General features: G+C 46.5%; 1 long non-coding RNA gene across 1 annotated transcript in view; it reads right to left on the bottom strand.

Annotated features, from left to right (window-relative positions):
- LOC139759428 (uncharacterized) overlaps positions 1 to 11,128 on the bottom strand; it is a 42,515-nt gene extending 31,387 nt beyond the window's left edge. The window contains exons 1-2 of the long non-coding RNA XR_011715047.1: positions 10,991 to 11,128; positions 9,582 to 9,676 (exon numbers count right to left, since the gene is read on the bottom strand). This is a non-coding gene — a long non-coding RNA (uncharacterized lncRNA). The remainder of the gene's footprint in view (positions 1 to 9,581; positions 9,677 to 10,990) is intronic.
- Positions 11,129 to 26,554: the final 15,426 nt, after the last annotated feature.

Genomic DNA, 26,554 nt, shown 5'->3' with positions numbered 1-26,554 from the left:
GTGTACAGCAGCGGGCCATCACTGATTTCACGATTCACTGCCCCCCTGACCTTGCTGCAACAGTGACCCTTCACCACAGGCAGCTCGGGGCGGGGCGGGGCCAGGCTGCCTCCTCCTGACCTTGCTACAACAGTGACCCTTCACCACAGGCAGCTCAGGGCGGGGCGGGGCCAGGCTGCCCCCTGACCTTGCTGCAACAATGACCCTTCACCACAGGCAGTTCGGGGCGGGGCGGGGCCAGGCTGCCCCCTCCTGACCTTGCTGCAACAATGACCCTTCACCACAGGCAGCTCGGGGCGGGGCGGGGCGGGGCGGGGCCAGGCTGCCGCCCCCCTGACCTTGCTGCAACAGTGACCCTTCACCACAGGCAGCTCGGGGCGGGGCGGGGCCAGGCTGCCCCCTGATCTTGCTGCAACAATGACCCTTCACCACAGGCAGCTCGGGGCAGGGCGGGGCCAGGCCGCCCCCTGACCTTGCTGCAACAATGACCCTTCACCACAGGCAGCTCGGGGGCGGGGCGGGGCCAGGCTGCCCCCCCCCCCCTGACCTTGCTGCAACAGTGACCCTTCACCACAGGCAGCTCGGGGGCGGGGCGGGGCCAGGCTGCCCCCTCCTGACCTTGCTGCAACAGTAACCCTTCATCACAGGCAGCTCGGGGGCGGGGCGGGGCCAGGCTGCCCCCCCCCCGACCTTGCTGCAACAGTAACCCTTCATCACAGGCAGCTCGGGGGCGGGGCGGGGCCAGGCTGCCCCCTCCTGACCTTGCTGCAACAATGACCCTTCACCACAGGCAGCTCGGGGCGGGGCGGGGCGGGGCCAGGCTGCCGCCCCCCTGACCTTGCTGCAACAGTGACCCTTCACCACAGGCAGCTCGGGGCGGGGCGGGGCCAGGCTGCCCCCTGACCTTGCTGCAACAGTGACCCATCACCACAGGCAGCTCGGGGGCGGGGCGGGGCCAGGCTGCCCCCCCTGACCTTGCTGCAACAATGACCCTTCACCACAGGCAGCTCGGGGCGGGGCCAGGCTGCTCCCCTGACCTTGCTGCAACAGTGACCCATCACCACAGGCAGCTCGGGGGCGGGGCGGGGCCAGGCTGCCCCCACCCCTGACCTTGCTGCAACAGTGACCCTTCACCACAGGCAGCTCGGGGCGGGGCCAGGCTGCCCCCTCCTGACCTTGCTGCAACAGTAACCCTTCACCACAGGCAGCGCGGGGCGGGGCGGGGCCAGGCTGCGCCCCCTGACCCTGCTGCAACAATGACCCTTCACCACAGGCAGCTCGGGGCGGGGCGGGGCTGCCGCATGTTTGCTGAGGATGTGGACGCTGAGGTGTGCAAATAAAAGAGATGAACTCATTGTTTACCTTTTGAATGCCAAACCCAGTTAAGAGAGGCATTCACCCGTCATGAAGGCTTGCTTCATTGATCCCGGCTCATTCGCTGTTTGTCTACCTGGTGAGCCGTCTCTCACTGTTTAATGCATGCAGTAATTACCGTCGAGGTTTGTAGGAGGAGGAGAAAGGAAGAGGAGAAGGAGGATGAGGAAGAGGAGGCTTCCTGTGGCATGGAGGAACAATTACTTCGCCTGAAGACGATGGGAAATATACCTGCATCAAGAGTGTTACTACGTGTGGAGGAGGAGGGTTGGGTATGCCTGAGGGAAGCGAGCCATGGGGAGGTTGGGGTCTCATTTGTTTTGAACCTTCCCACCCCACTCTCAGCAGGAGGTGTGTAGTTCGCCATCATATTCACGTGTATCTAGGTCCTGCATGTACACACACAGTAGCTCACGTTAATCTTCACATGTATCTAGACCTGTATGTACACACACAGTAGCTCACGTTAATCTTCACATGTATCTAGACCTGTACGTACACAGTAGCTCACGTTAATCTTCACATGTATCTAGACCTGCATGTACACATACAGTAGCTCACGTTAATCTTCACATGTATCTAGACCTGTACGTACACAGTAGCTCACGTTAATCTTCACATGTATCTAGACCTGTACGTACACAGTAGCTCACGTTAATCTTCACACGTATCTAGACCTGTATGTACACACACAGTAGCTCACGTTAATCTTCACACGTATCTAGACCTGTATGTACACATACAGTAGCTCACGTTAATCTTCACACGTATCTAGACCTGTACGTACACACACAGTAGCTCACGTTAATCTTCACACGTATCTAGACCTGTACGTACACACACAGTAGCTCACGCTCATATTCACATGTATCTAGACCTGTACGTACACACACAGTAGCTCACGTTAATCTTCACATGTATCTAGACCTGTACGTACACAGTAGCTCACGTTAATCTTCACATGTATCTAGACCTGTATGTACACACACAGTAGCTCACGTTAATCTTCACATGTATCTAGACCTGTATGTACACACACAGTAGCTCACGCTCATACTCACATGTATCTAGACCTCTATGTACACACAGTAGCTCATGTTTATATTCACGTGTATCTAGACCAGTATGTACCTTTGCATCTGCTTCTCTGGACAAGTGTGTTTGCAAGTTGCGACGTTTGCTTAAAATGTGTGTCCACGTTGGTCTGCATTCTTATATACGTACAGATGGCTGGAGAGGATCTGGACATGATAGTCTTAAAGTGCTGCTGTGACTGGCGTGCGAAGTAGTGGCCTGAAGGTGGCAGGAAGCAACTCAGGTGTCCCATATCTGATGGCTGGGTAGTGGGAGGCACTTCAGATGTCCCATATCTGATGACTGGGTAGTGGGAAGCACCTCAGATGTCCCATATCTGATGACTGGGTAGCAGGAAGCACTTCAGATGTCCCATATCTGATGACTGGGTAGTGGGAGGCACCTCAGATGTCCCATATCTGATGACTGGGTAGTGGGAGGCACCTCAGATGTCCCATATCTGATGACTGGGTAGTGGGAAGCACCTCAGATGTCCCATATCTGATGACTGGGTAGTAGGAGGCACCTCAGATGTCCCATATCTGATGAGTGGGTAGTGGGAGGCACCTCGGATGTCCCATATCTGATGGCTGGGTAGTGGGAGGCACCTCAGATGTCCCATATCTGATGACTGGGTAGTGGGAGGCACCTCAGATGTCCCATATCTGATGACTGGGTAGTGGGAGGCACCTCAGATGTCCCATATCTGATGACTGGGTAGTGGGAGGCACCTCAGATGTCCCATATCTGATGACTGGGTAGTGGGAGGCACCTCAGATGTCCCATATCTGATGACTGGGTAGTAGGAGGCACCTCAGATGTCCCATATCTGATGACTGGGTAGTGGAAAGCACCTCGGATGTCCCATATCTGATGGCTGGGTAGCAGGAAGCACTTCAGATGTCCCATATCTGATGACTGGGTAGCAGGAAGCACCTCAGATGTCCCATATCTGATGACTGGGTAGTGCACCTCGGATGTCATCTTTGGGATACTGATCAACAAACTCCTTCAGAAATTTGTAAGTCTTTACCTTCCCGACTCTCCACTGCCGGGGTATTATGTTACTATAATGGAGGACACCACGGAAGTAATTTAATCTTACTCCTGCTTGTCATTCGTTGTGCAACTGAAAGGTTTCCTGCAGTCTTATGAGAGTTTGAAAACCTAGTATCCACTGTACCTTTTCACTTTACTAAATAGTATTTTCACAAACTTTCCACTTTCTCTCAAACAGATCATTCGATATCGTGTTATATTTCTGTATCCATTCCATGTTATTGTAACTTCTCTTACGTGTTTGTCTACTTTTTGCCGCTACGTTGAGTAGACTTCGTAGGTTCCAGTAGCCATCTTCTCCCCCATGAGGCACACCCCCTCCCGCTGACTGTTACCGTGAAGACGATGAGCAGGTGTGGACCAAGCAACGGAGACCTGTTCGAGGCGTGCTGGTCCGTTCCCTCCCCCAGCGTGTGTGTATGTCTGGGAGAGGTGTCTAGGGAGGGTGGTCTCTCCCCCAGGTTATGTGGGAAGAGGAGGAGGAGGAGGAAGGTGCAGGGGTTGACGACCCCTGGTGACGTGGTCAAGGCTCCCAGAGTGCTCGTCGTCCACTTCACTTGAGGGGGGAAAAAACGTGAAAGAAACTCAAGTCGCTTTCGTATAAGTGAGGAGAGGAGACACAAAAAGTAGCCCCCAGGACCACTGCTACGTGTACCGCCTTCCGTCTCGGTACAGGAGAGTCTACTGGGTACCACAACCTCACCAGGACAGGCTAGTACTGGTTCCTGCGCCTCACTGTGGCCCGGTGTATGTATGGACGTACACAAGGGGATCACTTGTCTCACATGTGTTTACCATGAGCAGCAGTCATTGGTCTTCTTCTGTGGCTGTGTGTGTGTGGTGACCCGTGTACTGGGTGTGTAGTGACCATGTACTGGGCGTGTGTAGTGACCGAGTACTGGGTGTGTGTGTGGTGACCCGTGTACTGGGTGTGTAGTGACCGTGTACTGGGTGTGTGTGTAGTGACCATGTACTGGGTGTGTGTAGTGACCGTGTACTGGGTGTGTGTGTAGTGACCGTGTACTGGGTGTGTGTGGTGAATGAAGTACCACATCCCATTAATGTTCGTCAGTTCCCCTGGGGTAGCATTATGGTTACCCCAGGGTAGTCTTGCTGTCTTGGAGTTATCCGGGGTCAAGCTTGCTCTCCTTAGCCTACTCCGGGGTAGCGTTGCCATTCTGATTTACCCCCAGGGTAGCACTGCTGTTCTAAGCTTACCCCGGGGTAGTCCTGCTCTCTTGAGGTTACCAAAGGGGCAGTCTTGCTTTTCTGAGGTTACCACAGGGTAGCGCTGGTTCGGTCGGCTCCCAGCACTGCTTCAGTTTGCTCAGAGAACAGGTACAGTTGAGGCTGATCACTGGTTTGGTCGACTCCCGAGCGCTGGTTCATTCGGCTCTGACCACTGCTTCGGTTGGCTCCGCGCACTGGATCAGTGGAAAGCTTACTCAGATCATACGTTCTAAGAGGTTCAGGAAAGGTGATATGAATTAGTGATGAAGGCTGAAAGAACACTCAAAGGTTCCGTTTCCACCAGCTGTCCAGGAGTTGAAATGCAAGGAAGACTTATGTATTTTCTTGAAAGATACATGATTCTAAACCCAGGTTCATCAACTTTTGTACTGATTGGACGTTGCTTTCTACCTCCTTCGTCCACCTACAGAAATATGGCGTCATTCATCGGAGCAATTATACTTTGCAGTTTTTTTTCGAGGTTTCCTTCGAGCAGCGCTCCCAGAAGTACTTCAATAATACCTCTTCATGTTGAGGATGAGACGAATACATCTGTATGAAATTGCCACAGGAAAAAATCCGAGCTGACGAGTCATTACGGAGAAAAATTGGCAATGGGAGATGTGGAAAGCATCGAACAGCCAAGAAGGATGAAGCGAAAGTTATATATTTCAGGTTTGCGGTGATACTAACGCAGGAATATTGACGGAAATCACACCCCACAATGGTGTCTTACACGTTTGAGAACACCTTCCCCACCGTGGAACTTTACCTGAAAAGTTTAACAATACATGGTCAAGTCTCGAGACTAACTGGGGCTTTGAAAGCTAGGGTAAAGAGCGAGGTTTGGTAATAGATCGCAAAAAAAAAAACATGGAAAAAAAAAAAATATAAAGCAAATCACTTAATTTCCGCCAAGGTCCCTGAGAAATACCATATCTTCTGTGGTAAAGAGCTGAGACGTGTGTGGCTATCGTCCACACACTGTCCGTGTGTCTGGTAACCCAACCCTCCCCCCCCCACACACACATACACACACACACACAGTGTCCAATGTAAACAACTGCACTTTCACAAGGGAACCATCACTAACGGTCCTCACATCTCTGGATGGTGTCTGAAGATACACGTCTTATCTCGGTGCTTCTTCGAGTCTGACAACGACATAAGGTCATAATGCTCGTGAACTCACATCTCACACCAGGATGATCTTCAAAAGTGGGTTGAAAAAGGACGTTCGTTCACTTGCAGGTGAACATGATACAAGTGAACGGATGCGCCCGACTGGGATGACATACTCGAGAAGAACACCAAACAAAAAAAAAAAAAAAAGGATACAAGTTAGTACCTTAGGAAGATCAGGTGTGGATTCCAATACCGTTTCGTTCTCAAAAGTATACAGGTTAGTACCTTAGGGACATCAGGTGTGGATTCCAATACCATTTCGTTCTCAAAAGGATACAGTTTAGTACCTTAGGAAGATCAGGTGTGGATTCCAATACCATTTCGTTCTCAAAAGGATACAGGTTAGTACCTTAGGAACATCAGGTGTGGATTCCAATACCATTTCGTTCTCAAAAACACTTTCTCACCTTGTATAGACCCCCACATTTCCCCCTCTTGAACCACTACACTGCCCACCTTTCGAGTTATTTTGAACCTCAGGATGGGAATGAACTCCAGTTACAATCCGACGGTGTTTCCACGTTCTACTGAGCGTAAATCAACGCTCCAGTACGGGCGAAAGTTATCACAGGCGACCCAAGGGAGCGAGAGCCAAATACGGAGGATCTAACTGGTGCATATCTCGCAGGGAATGGCGGAGAATAAGTCCATCCATCACCGTGGTGACACTGTTATCCCTCTAGTGGCAGATCCACAAGTTGAGGTGAGTCTCCAAATCCTTTCGTCACCTGAGACGTACATCTCTAACAGCAAAACACTAGATCATTTGAATGGAACCGGGAATACACATTGGTTATTCTGTCAACTGGTCGGCGCGCAAACCTGTTGTATCTAATCCTTCTGCTTCATCTAACGACCTTACAATATTGTTCACATAGAATCTCAACTTCCACCTCTTACACACACTCTCTCCTAAACCCCTGTTACCAGGTCGTGGTGTTCCACCTCTCACACACACTCTCCTAAACCCCTGTTACCAGGTCGTGGTCTTCCACCTCTCACACACACTCTCCTAAACCCCTGTTACCAGGTCGTGGTCTTCCACCTCTCACACACACTCTCCTAAACCCCTGTTACCAGGTCGTGGTGTTCCTCCTTGGAGTCCGTCACCAGAACCGTGTCATCTGCAAACAGCAACCGCAGGACTGCCCCTCACCCTGACACCCTTGCCTTCACCTCAGCACGAATCGCAGGGGGGAAGGGGGCGTCGAGGGTAATCTCCCTCTCCCCCTTCCGTTATACAGTGTACGACAAACCTACGTATCCATTGACGATGATAATTCAATTATTTCTACAATTATTCTAACCCATTAAGCCTCACGAAAGGAAAAATAAATGTATGTATACTTGAATATTTAAGTGGTTTCACTGATTAATTCTACTGGCCAGTGAACCTGCCTACCGTGCCCATTCCACCATCTACCTAACATATGGACCAGGACCCCTTCTACGAAGGGGTTCCCGCAGCTTCAAGGCTGCACTACTTCCAGCAGCTGGGAAATGATGGAATCCTCTGAATGATAAAGTCCGAGACGATGGCACAGCCTCGTTGATGTGACTCTTCACTCGCGGGTGAACCACGAGTAGGGGAGTCCGGTAACGTCTTTTCTTTCTGCCAGCAGAATCATTAACTGGCTTCATCAAACAACTAGTGACCGGTCTCATGTTAACCTTACCTCTGTCCAGGTGTAATTAATCATATAAGAATTTAGCTAATAGTAGCGAGCTAACGCAACACCTATATTACCTAAAAAGCGCTATGTTCTCTACGGTACAATGTGTTCTTACATAACACTCTTGCTTTGAGCTTTTCATCATTATCTTGGTGCGTTCGTAAATCGCCCCTTTCACTTGACCCAATCCTGGCTATGTACCTGCACTTACCTCCCTCACTACTCCGTCTCAAAACGTATCAAACAGCCATTGTGACATCACTTACCACTGACAGAGACCCACCTTCATTGGTCACCACATGGAACCATTCACCCTCCTCCCTTCCAACTCGTACATGTGCCTTGATTTCTTGGTAAATACTCCCTATTGAATTTAGAACTCTATCTGCCCCGTATGATGGTAGCACAATTCACGAGGCCTCTCTGTCAAGTCATAAGATTTTCCCCATACACAAAAATGTCACATAGAATACATTATTTTTCCTAATGTTTCTCACATATTCTTCAGAGCAAAAACCTGATCTAAACATCCTCAACCACTCCTAAAGCCGTCCTGGTCCTCCCCACACTTCTCTGTGCAGGCCACAACCTCTCAATCACCACTCTCCCATACACTCTTTTGTCTCCGTGTCTTTAGAAGAGGGTACTAACCACGTAATCAACCAATAACAGGCGCCACCTTGGGCCATACAAACGTTGAATACCCTAACTAACCAATTAATGTCTCTGTCACTCCCTTTTCACTCCGACTAGCCACATTCCAAATTATGCAAGGCTTTCACTATCTCCTCTATCTTACATATCATTCGGCAAGACTCAGTCTGCAAGCTATATCGTACTAAACACACAACATCCAACACATTCAGCAATCTCGTAAAATACTCACTCCATTTTTTTCTTTTTTTACATTTCTTCTTTGCCTATTACTAATTCCTCATCTTCTCACCTCTCCATCGCTCCCATATGTTCTCATGTTGTGTCCTTACACTTTTCTCATTTCACAGCATTTTCTTATTCCCTATGAAGTCCACAGATGCCTTTACCCTATGTTTTATTTATTTATCTTTTTTTTTTCTAATGCTTATCTCTTGACCTTTCGCCACTTTCCCCTGTACTCCTCCCAATCACTCACACTACGTTAGTGTATCTGTTTACGTGCGTAAGCAAGGACAGGAAATTCTACGACCAGTAGTCCTGCAATGGATCTACTGTTGACCAGAGGAGGTAATAAACACTGAATAATATATCAAGAATAAAGTTTCAAGTGACACTCCAGCTATACTGTAGTCGAGGAACTTGAATGAGGTCATGAATAATACATACACAAAAGAGACTGACAACAACATTTGTTTCGTCTGAAATACAGTGGCCAACTGTAACTTGGTTTAGGTTTAGTTGCTGGATATTTTTCCCACAACAAAACCAGAGAGAGTCTTCATGTTATTCATTTAGCCTCCAGCGAGTCTGCCATTTGCCTTCGCTCGAAGCTTCGAGTCTTACGAAACCATGTTCGTCTCCTTACGTCTATCTGGCCTTGTCATCCCAGTTTGGAAATGATGTAAACACGGGATACACCCAAACATGTAGCTGCCACTGAACCCACATCACTTACCTTACTATCATATCTATTGTTTGTTTATGGATGTTAACGTAGCTTACTATGAGCCTTAGTGTGGGGAAAATCCCCTAAATTCATAAAATATTCGGATCTAGCCCGGTCAGTGTGGGGAAAATCCCCTACATTCATAAAATATTAGGACCTACCCCGGTCATAATGTGGGGAAAATCCCCTAAATTCATAAGATATTCGGATATTTCCGTATTATATTCTAGCATTTGTTAACAGACTTTCAAAAACAGGGCCCTCGAAGAACATGGTCTGTTGAAACTCGGATTGAAAATGGTTCCAGTTGGATTTTGCGTAATAATGTGAAATGAAATACATTGGATTCAAATATTGCTGTCTGTACCAGCCTCATGTCTTACCTTTATATGATGTCTTGACACACGATGATCTTGATGAGGTACGATACAGTTGACCAAGTTCTCGTGTGCTGGAGACTGTCAGACGTGCAACAAATCTGAAAAGATATCAATGGTAGTCCAGTTGAATGTGATCTTATATGATAACCCACTGCAGCACAGCCACAAGATGTAGCCGACAGCCTAGCTTGAACTACTAATGTTTATCTATCTATCTATCTATCTATCTATATATATATATATATAGATAGATAGATAGATAATAGATAGATCACATGTTTACCAAATGGCGACCTAGCTTCGTCTCTTCGATGTATATCAACTGACTTATATTTCTCTCTTGTGTCTCCCCTGATGATGTGATTATTACACGAAAGTGCACTTGGGAACTTTTCGTGTTTCATTTTCCCTGTGGACTCATAGGAATATCTTGATCACGCGCAAAATTGTGATCCTTTCCAATATATATATATATATATATATATATATATATATATATATATATATATATATATATATATATATATATATATATATCCCCGCCTCGTCAGCTCTGTCGTCATCATCATCAACACCAGGACCGGCTCCATGGGATGGATCACGCACATACATCCTCCATCATCACCTCACACACACATAACCTCAACCCCACACTGTCCACTGAGATCAAGCCCTCCATTCTACATGACCGTACCATTCAGAAGACGTCTATCCCTCTCTCTCTCACAATCTGTACACCCTACACTTCCTCATCTCTATCAATCTTCCAATCTCCCTAATTCTAACTAAACAAATTAACTATCTCTACTGCTCCTAATTTGGGGCTTAATCCTGACCCACAGAGACTTGGGATTCACATCCGGACATCAGAGGTGGCGGACATGCAATTCTTCATGTCTGTTAGCACACTACCTTCACAGCTCTTCCATCCACCAGAATTATCATCCCATCTCCAGACGTCTTCCCTTGTATGATAACTATCAGCTTCCGCTTTTCCCGCTATCATCCTGACCAAACTTTGCTTGCTCCTAAAAAGTTTAACTCATCCACGACTCCCAGTCCCTCGCCAAATAATTTGATACTACGCTAGGATCAATCACCATCAGAAATTACCTTATTGTTATTTGCAATTCGTTCTCTGCGTCTTCCACCTAAGCACATCATCGGGCCGGCCCATCATTCTAGCCAACAACAGGACACCATTTGCATAAAACAACTTAGGTAACTTAAGTCTCCCTCCACAGGCATCCCACTTCCCTCCCACCTCACACAATGCCCCAGCCATAAAAAAAAGAGGAATAAATAATGATAATGACATTACACAACCTTGACTGGTTTCCAAGTTCATTTCAAATCATTCAAATCATCACTTATTTTCGAATATGCTCTATTTTCAATACGAAAACACTTACCAGTATTATAAAATTGGTGCACATGGCGATCTGGTCGACCCAAGAGGGCGGAGCTCCTGCTTCGATCATTCGAATCTAGCCAACGGGAGAGTGAGGCAGTCACGGGTGTCAGCATGTGTGTCATCAAGGGGCAGCAGCTGCGAGTGCAGTACTTACCGCCTCACCTGAAACAGAGCCATAAGACACACCTTAATACATGTAAACGCAACAAGTAATCAACGAATTATACAATGGCTTGCTAAATACTTTAAGATAAGGTATGGATTATGCTGTTCATTTTCTAAGCTAGCGGTAGAAGCACAGCGTTTTCGAGAAGAAATAAGAAATCCTCATATTATACAGTTATGAGTGTACTGTCTGATGATCACTTGATCAAACTGAAGGTCCTGACACATCAACGCGGAACAGTAATTCCACTGAGGAGAGTCAAATCTAGAGTGATCTTACAGTGCATGTCTTGAGATTTAGCAGCAATAAATTAGCTTCTATCGTTTCTTCCTTCCATATTGTAATCCTTCCCTCCCTCCTATAGATAATACATGATGATCGTAGAGAATTATATTTAGATACGATGTAAAATAGTGTCTGTATATCTTGATGGTCGTGGAGTGGATATATCATCAGACATATTTTGGTGAAGGGAATCTTGCGAGATTTTTCTCTGTTGCTGGTGGTTATATAAAACAGGACACTTCGTGTGAGTATTTGTGGGGCATGTGTCCTAAATAACACAAATAAGGAGAGTTTTAAGGCTGGGTCAGCACTCTAGCTTGCGTCTGTCTGTTCTGCAGGTACATTTTTGTTGAGATGACACCACCGCATCAAAGTATCACACACTGCAATATAAGCACCGCCTATGGAATGGTCACATTTTGGCGCATGTAACAGAAGAATTAGCGCATCAACTTTTTTTTTTATTCAAGTGCTATAACTCAGTCCTGAGAGATGGCACATCCAAATTTATAACATACATGCATTAGGCGAGTAGGACTATAACGATATACATTCTCCTTTTTGTAAATGACTTCATTAAACTTTTTTTTTTTCGTGGCTTAATACCTCATCCGGAGGCACGTCTGCAACGCCAGTCCATCTGGTTCAAAGAATTCCCCGTTCACTGCTGGTTAAGTCTTCACTTCCCAAGGGGGTTCGTACTAAGCTAGTGCACGTAAACAACCAGGCATTGCGCCATGCTCCAAGCTTCTCGTGTGTATCACTTTACGCTATATATCCAACGGACCATATCCACTGCATATACAATACAAAATATGCGACACAAAAGAAAAAAAAACTTTTGAAGGTGCTTCTATAAATCATATCACAGACATTTTCTCAAGAAATACAAGACAGACTGACATAAAATAAGTACCATACACATTCTAAGGCACTAACTAGGCGAGACACGATAATTTCCCTGTTACCTGGACAGCAATTTGTTAGATTTTGAGGTGAAGGAGACACAAATGAATGCATCTGTCCCTCTGCTTCTATAGTTCGAAAAATAATGTGGTCAAAATGGAATCGTCTTTTGAGTATCGATTTTCATAACGTTAATACTAGCGGCTTCAATCTTATTAAACACTGAAAATACACAGGGTATACTGTTGCCTCATGTTGAAAAGGAGAGTGGGTAGTGAAGTGGAGAGGGTATAGTAAAGTGGAGAGGGAACAGTGATGTGGAGAGGGGCTAGTGAAGTGGGGTGGAGCTGGTGAAGTGGAGAGGGGCTAGTGATATGGAGATGGGCTAAAGGAGTGAAGAAGGGGCTAAAGAAGTGACGAAGGGCTAGCAAACAGGGCAGGAAGGTGAAGTTCCCTGAGGGAGAGTGTCTATCCTGCCACTGGAAATTTACCAGCCCATGTCAGATTATAATTTGAATCAAATCCTGCGCTGGATTTACGTTAAGTGGTTAAAAGACAGAGGCGCTCTGAAGAGTGCACCATTATCACCAAGTCATGACACCCCTTCCATGACACCCCCCCCCCCCCCCCCCCGCCTTTGCTTTTGAGTCCTATAGCTGATTAGTCAAAACCTAACCAAAGACGTAAGTGAATAAATGCATATTTTTGGGCGCATTACTATCAACATACTGATGTCTACCAAACAACATTTCACTTAATACCATATATTCCAGCGGGTGTATTTAATATGTGCTTTTATTTCGTTGTTTAGAATGGGTTAGAGTACATAGCAATGGGGGGAAAAAAGGCCCTAGTCACACTTAGCCTAAACCAGCCAATGGATAAATGTACTCAGTTTAAATACGTCAGTTACAATACAATTCACTAAGTGAAACAAATTGTTTTTGGTTTAATTCTAATGTACCTAAAGTTTTGCATCTACAACAACATTTTACCGAAATAGAAAATATTCATGTTTACGTCTGCCGCATCGAGAGCGTTATTTCCTTTTTAAAACTATGATCAGCGTTACCGTGGCTGTCATACACACACTCTCAGGCCGAGTATGAGAGAGTGTGGTGGAGCTGTTTAGTCCAATCTCGTACAGAATCAATCTCGTACAGAATTAGTCTTCACGGGGATGGCTATTTAACTACCAAACCACACACTCTCAAACTGCTATCCCATCACACGTCAGCAACTCCTCTGTGTATGACCACTGTTCATGCTATTCAAAACAAACTCTAACATGATTTACTGTCCTCAACTTTGTCCATTAAAAAAGGAAAAGTTTGAAAGCTGTACTGCAGAATGTAAACGGTTGGAATAAACCACATTATACGTCTGATAAGCAATTAGTATTTTAATGTATTGTCACATTCACAATTCCGTAAAAAACCCAGTTCAGCTCCGCATCGCTTGTAGCTTTAAATATTGAGCGATTTTGTTTTGCAGCGTTACTTTAGTGTTTATAGAATACAATTGTAGTTCAGGAGTATAATTTGAAGCACAGTATTTCATTGAACGTTATCAGATAAACCGAGAGCACTGTAAAACAAAATCACGATATCCAAACGTAATAACAATGCGGAGCTAAACTGGATTTCTACCAACCATGTCATGCCACGGTCTACGAAATATTACTGCATATGTATTTCATGATCCTTTCGTTCACTGGCTGTAGCTCATGGCTCCAGCCACCGCCAATTCCCCATTGTTTTTTGATATCATTTTAGTCTATATAAATCAAATAAAGCGTCGCCTATACAATAATGCTGTCCATTATGTCCTGCACGGACACGAGGCAGAACGTTTTAAATCTACGCCTCTCACTGAACCATCCACTGCAAATCACGTTAAAATCGAACCAAAAGGAGGCGTGACTCCCTCCCTAACCTAGTTCCCCAAACAAAGTGAATATATGAAGTCCAAAGGCTTACCTTGGCAAGAACATGGAACCAGCGAAAACAACTTTGGTCTGTTAGTTGATGAAGATAGCCTTCAGTCTTGTGGACAACCCTGGACACATGTGAACTTTCAATAACCTCATCACATTTTCTCTGTTTTCACTTCGTTTCAAGCAGCAATATGGCTGATGAAAACCCTCACAGCCACAAGGCCCTCTCGGTTATTACTGCCTTGATAGCAGGTTCACTTGGAATTTTCGAACACACGAGGACAGAGATTCGAGACCGACTATTGATTCACGGTTCACTGGTGAACTGAGCCAGGTTAAGCACTGGGCTGCTTACTCGATGTGTGACAAGCAGTCCAGGTGCTGCAGTCCGGGCCAATGACTGACTGCTGTGACCATGAAAGCTATAAACAAGAATCCTAGATCTAAACTTCGGGCCAAACATAAATCTACCTGAGGGCTACTGGATAAACTCTTAGTCTTATCACAGGTGATCACAGAAATGTCTGGATTTACTTCATACTCTAATAAAACATAATACTATACAAAAGATTTTGGACCTTTCTTTTAAACATTCAAATAAGTGCTACTGGCCTGACTCACAACCGTCTTGAGTTGATCCAGTTAGTTGATAAAAGAAAAACCAAATCACAACCTAATGGTGCATGCCGAGCTCATGATATCATTTGATATTATTGGAACCCCCCATCCCCCAAAGTTCGTGTTGTCGCCTTACCCTTCCCACAGCCGACTTCACATAAACAGGAATTTGCGGTTTGAAGAAAACATTGATTCCATCTTCATCAGGCTCAAAAAATTTCAAGTGCTGTAACAAAGTGAAATATAAATCATGAATAGAAAAAAAAGGTATTTTTAAAAGACTGGTTTACTGCGAGAATGGATATAGAGGTAAAAAGTGAGAAGCGTCCACTATTTAAGTTCTACTGATGTTAGAAAATAAAAAAAAAAACTTGAATCTTGCCATTTACTGAAAAATTTTACTTATGAAGCAGAGTAATGGAAGCACTAATGCAGATTAATCAGGTGGAGGAAGTAGATGAGGTATGGCTCCTCCGTGACGTCGTCTGATTATTTTGCATGTTTGTCCAAAGAATATACCAGAAACCTTCAGGAGACCTGACGAAGGCTGCTAACACAAAGAGACAGAAGAGGTGAATAAGATTACTGAAATATTTCACACATCTATTTCATGTATGGATACAGATAAAAGTATATAGACTTAGCTAATCATATAATTTGGGACAAATTGCTTCGGTAAAGCTTTCTAGATATTTGCATAATGCATTATAAGTACAGTAAATAAGTAAAGTTTCTGTATGCCTTATAATTGGATATCTTTTCAGTGTTTAAGACGGTCAGTCTGTGGATTTTTAATATAATTACTCAATGAAACCTTTTGTGAGTGGATTATCCATTCATATATCACCTGTGGATGGTTACTGATACTGTTAATCCTTTACTCGTTCATTTTTACGTCTTAGGTTTGGAATGTAGTGCTTTCAGTTATTCTACTTCATATTTAAGAGTATGTATTTATATAGCCATAAACTCCATACATCCAAGTGTTTATTATAAACATCCTCTATTCCTATTTCTACGGCTACGTCTGTCATCACTACGTTGTATGACAACCAGGAACTTTCTACGAAGTGCTGTTGACTGTTCTTACACGACTGTGACAACTGTTTGTGTAGCTGTTGGCCGTATCTCAAGAACAATTGCTGCTTTAGCTCTTGAATATATCACGTTTCCCCTGCGAGAGATAGAGCTGGCTTTGTTCACAAGCTCCGAGCAATAACAGGAATGCCGGGAGAGACAGATAGGCTATATTGACGGAACAATGTATCATTCTGAAGTCCGGGAGAAAATGACGTTGACAGATACCGATGTAGGAAAGGATATTATTCGATAAACGTTATCAAAAGAAAACTGTGCCAGAAGAATAATACGTTCTGCTCGAATATGTTCACAAGCTCGCTTATATTCGAGCTACGAGGCCTTGGCTGAAGATGTGGATCCACAGCATCGAAGTGCTCCGTCATTTCAATTCATGTCAGCTGCTTGCTGGGTCATAATGTTTCCTCAAACTTTCAGTATCAGGCTGAGCAACAAGAACAACAATTGTTTTAAGCTGCTTTGGCGTGAGATGTATGCTCTTCACTTAGCCTACCATAACTGCGTTCGAGTATTGGGGTAGTCTGCAGCTCGGCTAGGCTACCCAACCCTCTCTCTCAAATAAAAGATTGCTTGTGGTAACTGGTGAAGCAAGTGGAGCTGTCGGGCAAATAAGGTCTGAAAAAACGGGTCTTCGTCCCACCTGCAGTCATTTCAGATGAGAAAAAGAGAAGTCAGTTTTAATAAACGCTGTTTTGGCAATTTCTGTTTATTCAGGCCTACGTTAAAAGTGATATTCTACTGTCATTATTGTACTATGATACACAATCTTAAAACTAAGAGGAAATCTGTTGTGTAGTCGTGTATTTGTACGTGTAAAGATCCGCCAATAGTAAACATGACACCCCGTTCTCGAGGTACCATCACTTGTTATAGGTCGGGTGTGTATCCTTAGATCGCCATTCTGGCCCAGGTCGGGTGTGTATACTCAAGTGGGCAATCTCAGGTACGAGAGAAAAAAAAAAGATGATGTAACAAAAGTGTGATGATATTCTTGAAGAAATATGACAACAATACGGAAACCACTGAAACTTCAGAGGTAAATGAATTCACTTTTCGAAGCCGTGTCGATACTGATTTGACTGTTTGTGTGAGGCTTCGGACGGAGTCTTTTTTTTTGCCTTGGGTTCCCTTTTGTTATGTTTAACAATTTCTGCATTTCAGCTCTGATGTTATCATAGAGAGGCAATATCTAAAAGAAATTTCAGACTATACAAGTCATTCGTCACCTGTTGTGTGGACTGTAACTAAAGTCAAAAACTCAATATTAGACTAAGATTCCCTCGCAGTAAATAGATACATCAACAAGAGAATTCGTCAATGAACGATTCGATTCTTCCTCGGCAATCAGTGGTCCGTCAGAGTCGTCAGTGATCAACCTGGTAATATAATTGGTCAGTAATAGCTTTTGTGAGCAATAAAATTCGTCCGTAATCAGATTTGTTAGTTGGCAAATGTTCACCCGCTGACTCAGCCCCGCACTGAAATTGACAAGGAAAAATATATATTGTATTCCGGCAGCGCAGCGGCCTCAAGTCTGAGACGATGGTCGGACGCGAGACGTGCTGTGTTCTCTCTGTCCTCGATCCAGTTACAGAAAACCTGAATGCTGTCATCCTCGAGCCACTTACTGAAATCAGCAACCCCCTCACTCTGCTATACTGTAGAATTCAGAAAAACTCGCTCTGTAACGTATATAAAAACACGACATTTCATCGACAAGAGTAATACATATTTCTGAAAAAAGAATAGATTTTATTCACTATTTTTCAACCCGTTCGTATTTCCCACAAATACCCGTTAACTTTCACGCCAGCACATCCTCGCCTTATGTCTGGTGGACTAAAGGGGAACTGGTCGTCCATAAACACTTATTTTTTTTTTTCTGATTTTCCTGCATGAAGTTGGATCATGCGAGGCGAACTTTTCCACGCACACATACCTTTGCTTCCACACACACACACACATGGATCTCCGTAGTGTATCGTTTAGCGTTACTGACCGTCATACACAGGCCGCCTGAGATCAACATAGGTTCGAATCCTGGTTGCGGCAGCCGATCCATAGTCCAACCCGCTGTTCATCCTTCCTTACGGGGCTGGTCGATATAGTGCATACCTCGCACAGGGTAGACTATGTGTATATGCATACACGGTACATGTATAGATGGTTATGAGACGCTGCAACACGAGAGTAAAACAAATAGTAGCAATTACTAATAGCAATCACACAACCCACCACTAACACAGGGCCATCAGATGCCTCTGGTCGTGAGCAGGGCCATCAGATGCCTCTGGTCGTGAGCAGGTCCATCAGATGCCTCTGGTCGTGAGCAGGTCCATCAGTGGCACCTACCCTACCTTTCCCGCCATCTTTCCCTTTCTGTCCCCTCAGCCATACCATCACACATCCTCTTCATCAGACTTTCATCCACTAAGAACCTTCACTGGCCAAACAATCTTGAAAATCTTTACGTCCAATCGTCTTGCGAGGCATTTCTTGACACATCCCTCCCACGACGTCGACCTTCTCTCAATGTTTAACTCAACTGCTTTTCATTTCCCTCACTCTGGGTTGAGGAGGGCTTCTGGAATTACCCACTGAGGTCTCTGTGGCGTGGAAGCCAAACATATCTTTCAGGAGGAATTCATCCTGTGACTTAAAAAGGAGCTTCAGGTTCCATTACCTAACCTGTTAAGGTATATGACTTGATGAATGAGAGCATTTGGCTAAGATCGTATTCCAAAACATTAGTCCTAAAGTTCTACTATCCAGAGATGGCCAGAGGGCTGTGGGGGGCCTAAGCTTAGGCAGGGAAGTCATCCAGGGCTCCTCACAGGCTGGAGTTTGATGACCCATGAACAAGTAAAACATTTTCGAGTTCATCAACTTTGCCTGATCCATTTAACCCACAAGAATATATCGTAATATAATACTGATGATATAAATAATACTACAACTGATCCATTTAACCCACAAGAATAGATCGTAATATAATACTGATGCTATAAATAATACTACAACTGGGGAGGAGGACTTAAGATGTGTGTGGGGCGGCTACGGGCAGGTGGAGCTCTGTTACCTCTCTCTAGAGATCGCCTCCGTGACATACCCTCAGAATGGAAGAGGTTGGCGGGGGACTACCCCACACACACACACACACACAGACTGACTGCAGAGGGGAGGAACTAAACGCTCCAGGGATTCCTCTCCAACTCTGGACTGGAATGGGATGTGATCGTTAAAGGAGAGATGGTGTGTGTGTGTGTTGTGTGTGTGTGTGTGTGTGTGTGTGTGTGTGTGTGTGTGTGTGTGTGTGTGTGTGTGTGTGTGTGGCCATATAGAGAGAAGATAACCCATCTTGGCGGGATACGCAGTTGCGAGGAACCAATAACAGGAAGAAAGCAGAGAACATGGCGACGTAGCATAGAGGAGTGAGTGAGATATGAAGGAAAAGGTACGAAGAGGGAGAACAGAGAGAAGCGTACGAGTGGAGAGAGAGAGAGAGAGAGAGAGAGAGAGAGAGAGAGAGAGAGAGAGAGAGAGAGAGAGAGAGAGAGAGAGAGAGAGAGAGAAGAAACGTCACAAAAAAAAAAGAAGATGGTAAGGAAGGGTTGAGTTCATATGAAGATGATGGAGTTCGAAAAATAAGCGACTCGAAGCGACATAAACAACAGATAGCATCACTTACTTCACGAGGATGCCAGAACCCAACAGTGTTCGAACCGGTCTGAAACCATGGAAGCGGATCAATGAAACAAAAAAGGGAAACATTTTGTGGATGATTTCTCAAGTGTTGTGAACACAAGCGATGGATTAAAAGCAGGAGTGGGCAAGGCAAAGGAGGAGGGAGAAGGAGTAGGATCACTGAATGAAATAAACATCTCTTTAAAGACAACTTCACAAGGAATAATCTGTGGGGAGGACATACACTTCTTCTGGGGGCCCTAAACCGGTAAAAGCCCAGTGGACACCTCGCAAGCTACACCCAGCAACTGCATCTGACCTGGAGACACCGGTATATATACACACAAACGGAGTTTTTATGATTCATGTCGTAAAAAAAACTTACTCTGGAGTTCTAGTTGAATGTGCTCGCTCGTCTGGTTTCAGACCACATTCCCCCCAAGAAAGATGATGGGAACGTGACTGGGGAGGACAACATATGACTCTCTCCCTCCCTCCCCCAGAGACAGCATCCATGTGGTGTTGGCTGTGTCTGGGGGGGGGGGGACAACATACCCCCAGAGACAGCATCCATGTGGTGTTGGCTGTGTCTGGGGGGACAACATACCCCAAGAGACAGCATCAGTGTGGGGGTGTGGACGTGTCTGGAGAGGACAACATATGACTCCCCCCCCAGAGACAGCATCCATGTGGTGTTGGCTGTGTCTGGGGGGACAACATACCCCCAAGAGACAGCCTCAGTGTGGGGGTGCGGACGTGTCTGGAGAGGACAACATATGACTCTCCCTCCCCCAGAGACAGCATCCATGTGGTGTTGGCTGTGTCTGGGGGGGACAACATACCCCAAGAGACAGCATCCATGTGGTGTTGGCTGTGTCTGGGGGGGGGGGACAACATACCCCAAGAGACAGCATCAGTGTGGGGGTGTGGACGTGTCTGGAGAGGAAAACATATGACTCTCCCTCCCCCAGAGACAGCATCCATGTGGTGTTGGCTGTGTCTGGGGGGGGGGACAACATACCCCCAAGAGACAGCCTCAGTGTGGGGGTGTGGACGTGTCTGGGGAGGACAACACCAACTTAGATTCATCTGATGGGGGACAACACACACCTCCCCTTCCTCCCCAGAGACACAGCATCAACATGGTGGTGGAGGTGTCTGGGGAGGACAAATGGTCCCCCTGAGACGGGCCCGGGCCCGGGCCAGATGGGGTGGTGCGTCACAGGCCCCCACCGATGGCCTCCCCCCCAATATCTCGCAGCCTGGTAAAGCTACAACTGTCGATGGCAAAATCCTTGTGCCTCCAGCCAGGTTCTCCCCCGCCATTTTTCAGGGTCGCCAGTGATATTTTGGGCTGTAGTTACAGCGTTGTCAGGTCCTCCTCCAAGGTATTGTGTGGACTGTGTTGGCTGAGGATACTGTGTTGGCTGAGGATACGGTGTTGGCTGAGGATACTGTGTTGGCTGAGGGTACTGTGTTGGCTGAGGGTACTGTGTTGGCTGAGGGTACTGTGTTGGCTGAGGGTACTGTGTTGGCTGAGGGTACTGTGTTGGCTGAGGATACTGTGTTGGCTGAGGGTACTGTGTTGGCTGAGGATACTGTGTTGGCTGAGGATACTGTGTTGGCTGAGGGTACTGTGTTGGCTGAGGGTACTGTGTTGGCTGAGGATACGGTGTTGGCTGAGGATACTGTGTTGGCTGAGGATACTGTGTTGGCTGAGGATACTGTGTTGGCTGAGGATACTGTGTTGGCTGACGGTTCTGTGTTGGCTGAATGTACTGTGTTGGCTGAGGATACTGTGTTGGCTGACGGTTCTGTGTTGGCTGAATGTACTGTGTTGGCTGAGGATACTGTGTTGGCTGAGGTACTGTGTTGGCTGAGGATACTGTGTTGGCTGAGGTTACTGTGTTGGCTGAGGATACTGTGTTGGCTGAGGATACTGTGTTGGCTGAGGATACTGTGTTGGCTGAGGGTACTGTGTTGGCTGAGGATACTGTGTTGGCTGACGGTTCTGTGTTGGCTGAGGTACTGTGTTGGCTGAGGATACTGTGTTGGCTGACGGTGTGGCTGAGATACTGTGTTGGCTGAGGATACTGTGTTGGCTGAGGATCTGTGTTGGCTGAGGATACTGTGTTGGCTGAGGATACTGTGTTGGCTGAGGTTCTGTGTTGGCTGAGGATACTGTGTTGGCTGAGGATACTGTGTTGGCTGAGGTTACTGTGTTGGCTGAGGGTACTGTGTTGGCTGAGGATACTGTGTTGGCTGAGGTACTGTGTTGGCTGAGGATACGGTGTTGGCTGAGGATACTGTGTTGGCTTGAGGTACTGTGTTGGCTGAGGATACTGTGTTGGCTGAGGGTACTGTGTTGGCTGAGGATACTGTCTTGGCTGAGGATACTGTCTTGGCTGAGGATACGGTGTTGGCTGAGGGTACTGTGTTGGCTGAGGATACTGTCTTGGCTGAGGATACTGTGTTGGCTGAGGGTACTGTGTTGGCTGGGGGTACTGTGTTGGCTGAGGATACGGTGTTGGCTGAGGATACTGTGTTGGCTGAGGGTACTGTGTTGGCTGGGGGTACTGTGTTGGGTACAGCACCGAACACGACCCTCCTCTCCCTCACCACCCTCTCCGCTTCGGCACGACCCTCCACTCCCTCACGACCCTCTCCGCTTCGGCACGACCCTCCACTCCCTCACGACCCTCTCCGCTTCGTCATGACCCTCTCCGCTTCGTCATGACCCTCCACTCTCTCACAACCCTCTCCGCTTCGTCACGACCCTCGCCGCCTCGTCACGACCCTCCACTTCCTCACGACCCTCTCCGCTTCGTCACGACCCTCGCCGCCTCGTCACGACCCTCCACTTCCTCACGACCCTCTCCGCTTCGTCACGACCCTCGCCGCCTCGTCACGACCCTCCACTTCCTCACGACCCTCTCCGCTTCGTCACGACCCTCGCCGCCTCGTCACGGCACTTCACTTCCTCACGAGCCTCGCCGCTTCGTCACGACCCTCGCCACATCGTCACGACACTTCACTCCCTCACGACCCTCTCCACTTCGTCACGACCCTCCACTTCCTCACGAGCCTCGCCGCTTCGTCACGACCCTCGCCGCCTCGTCACGACACTCCACTTCCTCACGAGCCTCGCCGCTTCGTCTCAACAAGCCCTTCCAGACAGACACTCACGTAAACCATCCAGAGGACCTGGAAACCCCAAAGGTTGGCTCATTTTTTTTCATCAGTGTCCAAGTTCCTCAGCCTCTGGGAGAGAGAGAGAGAGAGAGAGAGAGAGAGAGAGAGAGAGAGAGAGAGAGAGAGAGAGAGAGAGAGAGAGAGAGAGAGAGAGAGAGAGAGTCTAATACCTTTGCTCTCCATGCGCTGGCCATGGACTGGAGGACCCACAGTTCATCATTCCATGGACGCTCGACCACGAGCGAGACTGGAAGCGCCACTGCCATTTCCACCCATTTTCTCTCTCCCTTGGATTCACCCGACGTCCTTCATAAGTTCCTACTCCTTTATAAGCCACGGTCTTTTCATCTATAGCTCTCCATATCCTGTGGTCATCTGCCATACCCCACTAACTCTACTGTATCACTGTAGATCAGTGGCGTTCACCAGTAAACGAGTGAGGGGCCAACTGAAACTAGAATATACCTTATCTACATAAGGCCATAAGGGCTTTGTTGAAAACATATACAGAGAAAATCATGACACGTATCTCAGTACAGAAAAGGATTACAATAAGTCCCAACACTCTATAATGCCGTAGTTTGATAATCAGATTATTTTTTCCCCGTGCGTACGATATTATTTTTTTTTTTTCACTTATAATCTCTATTTAGGTATCTATCTTTTTTTCTCTCTCTCCCGGGTCGCAGGCGAGACAAGCGAAGGTCGCATGCGGCTCGCGGACCGCAAAGTCAATACCTCTGCTATAGATTCTATGACCCTCATATGGGCTTTACAAAACTTCTCAAGGTTAAGTTAGGTTTCTCTGAAGCTTTCATTACCTACAACAATAAACGTCTGGGTTTTACCATAGATTCTATAAGGATTCGGTAGACTCGACTCCATCCCTCTGAATTCTAACCCTATATCGCAAGCCCCCTATAACGTGCCATTTGGATTTAGACCCGTTTCACCAAAATTCTTTTTCGTTCCACCGCATTGAAATACACCCTACAGTTTCTCCCACACATTTTACCACCTCCACCCATATTCCATTAGATTTTACGATATTCAGCTGATTTTGCCAATTCTTTTTTTTTTTCCCCCAGTTTATCCAGACATTTGTGTCAGGGTTGAACTGGGTCGTGGTTGAGGCCCGCCATTAGTGGTGTGTGGCTGTGAATATCCCTGGCCACCGCCAGCACCAGCCACCACAGGGTCACCTGGGGACCGTCCACGTACCCTGGGAAGGTCCAGTCCAGCACCAGCCACCACAGGGTCACCTGGGGACCGTCCACGTGCCCTGGGAAGGTCCAGTCCAGCACCAGCCACCACAGGGTCACCTGGGGACCGTTCACGTGCCCTGGGAAGGTCCAGTTCAGCACCAGCCACCACAGGTTCACCTGGGGACCGTCCACGTGCCCTGGGAAGGTCCAGTCCAGCACCAGCCACTATAGGGTCACATGGGAACCGTCCACGTGCCCTGGGAAGGTCCAGTCCAGCACCAGCCACCACAGGGTCACCTGGGGACCGTCCATGTGCCCTGGGAAGGTCCAGTTCAGCACCAGCCACCACAGGGTCACCTGTTGACCGTGCACATACCCTGGTGAGGCCGAGCGTCCAGAGAGCCACGGACGCCTGGCTCTGGCGTCGCTGTGTGATGGTAAATATTAATCTGATGGATTCCTGTGGAGTTCTCCTTTGTCATATGTTCAAAGGATTTATGGATTTAATTAAAGCGACCCGGAGCATCTATTGTTTTCTTCATGCACTTATACACACACACACACACACACACACACACACACACACACACACACACACACACACACACACACACACACACACACACACACACGCTATTACCTCAACTGCATATTTTCATCTCAAAATTCAATAAACCGTTATCCATTTATTCACTTATTTTGCACATACACACACACACACACACACACACACACACACACACACACACACACAAAGACCAAAATGGAGACGAAAAGATGGAGTAAAAAAGATTTTGAGCGATCGGGGCCTGAACATGCAGGAGGGTGAAAGGCGTGCACGGGATAGAGTAAATTGGAACGATGCCGTATGCATGGGTCGAAGTGCTGTCATTGAATAGAAATAGGGTATGTGAAATGTCCGGAGCAAACTATGAAAAGGTTTGTGGAGCCTGGATGTGATTTCGGCGCATTACACAAGACAGCTTGTGTATGGATGTGAGCGGATGTGGGCTTTCTTTGTCTGTACCGGGCGCTACCTAGCTTAGGCGGGAAACGGCGATCAAGTTTATATATATATATATATATATATATATATATAAGTATATAATAAGTATAATAATATAAATATATATATATATATATATATATATATATATATATATATATATATATATATATATATATACACATATTTTTTTTTTTTTTTTTGTTTGTTTTGTCGCTGTCTCCCGCGTTTGCGAGGTAGCGCAAGGAAACAGACGAAAGAAATGGCCCAACCCACCCCCATACACATGTATATACATACGTTCACACACTCAAATATACATACCTACACAGCTTTCCATGGTTTACCCCAGACGCTTCACATGCCCTGATTCAATCCACTGACAGCACGTCAACCCCGGTATACCACATCGATCCAATTCACTCTATTCCTTGCCCTCCTTTCACCCTCCTGCATGTTCAGGCCCCGATCACACAAAATCTTTTTCACTCCATCTTTCCACCTCCAATTTGGTCTCCCACTTCTCGTTCCCTCCACCTCCGACACATATATCCTCTTGGTCAATCTTTCCGCACTCATTCTCTCCATGTGCCCAAACCATTTCAAAACACCCTCTTCTGCTCTCTCAACCACGCTCTTTTTATTTCCACACATCTCTCTTACCCTTACGTTACTTACTCGATCAAACCACCTCACACCACACATTGTCCTCAAACATCTCATTTCCAGCACATCCATCCTCCTGCGCACAACTCTATCCATAGCCCACGCCTCGCCTCCAACAGCCAGGATCGAACCCGACCCCTGTGCGAGAGGCACCAAAACTGCTGAAACACTCACTTAGCTGCTCCCAAAATACTTGCTTCTCATGATCTTTCTTCTCATGACCAGATGCATAAGCACTAATAATCACTCATCTCTTGCTATCCATTTTCAGTTTTACCCACATCAATCTAGAATTTACTTTCTTACACTCTATCACACACTCCCACAACTCCCGCTTCAGGAGTAGTGCTGCTCCTTCCTTATCTCTTGTCCTCTCACCAACCCTTGAGTATACTCACAAGACGTTTCCAAACCATTCTTCAATTTTACCCTTGAGCTTCGTTTCACAGAGCGCCAGAATATCCAGGTTTCTTTCCTCAAACATACTACCTATTTCTTTTTTTTTTCTCATCTTGGTTACATCCACACACATTTAGACACCCCACTCTGAGTCTTCGAGAAGGATGAGCACTCCCCGCTTAACTCCCTCCTCTGTTTCCTCTTTTAGAAATGGAAATACAAGAAGGGGAGGGTTTCCAGCAACCAGCTCCCGCCCCCTTTAGTCGCCTTTTACGACACGCGGAGATTATGGAGGTAGAACTCTTTCTCCCCTACCTGTGGGATCTATCTATATATCTATCTATCTATCTATCTATCTGTCTATCTATCTATCTATCTATCAATATATATATATATATATA

This window comes from Panulirus ornatus, chromosome 33 (genome assembly GCF_036320965.1).
Source record: "Panulirus ornatus isolate Po-2019 chromosome 33, ASM3632096v1, whole genome shotgun sequence".
In the NCBI taxonomy this organism is placed as follows: Eukaryota; Metazoa; Arthropoda; class Malacostraca; order Decapoda; family Palinuridae; genus Panulirus; species Panulirus ornatus.
Note: the sequence above shows the minus strand (reverse complement) of the source record. Positions and strands in the feature narration are given on the sequence as shown.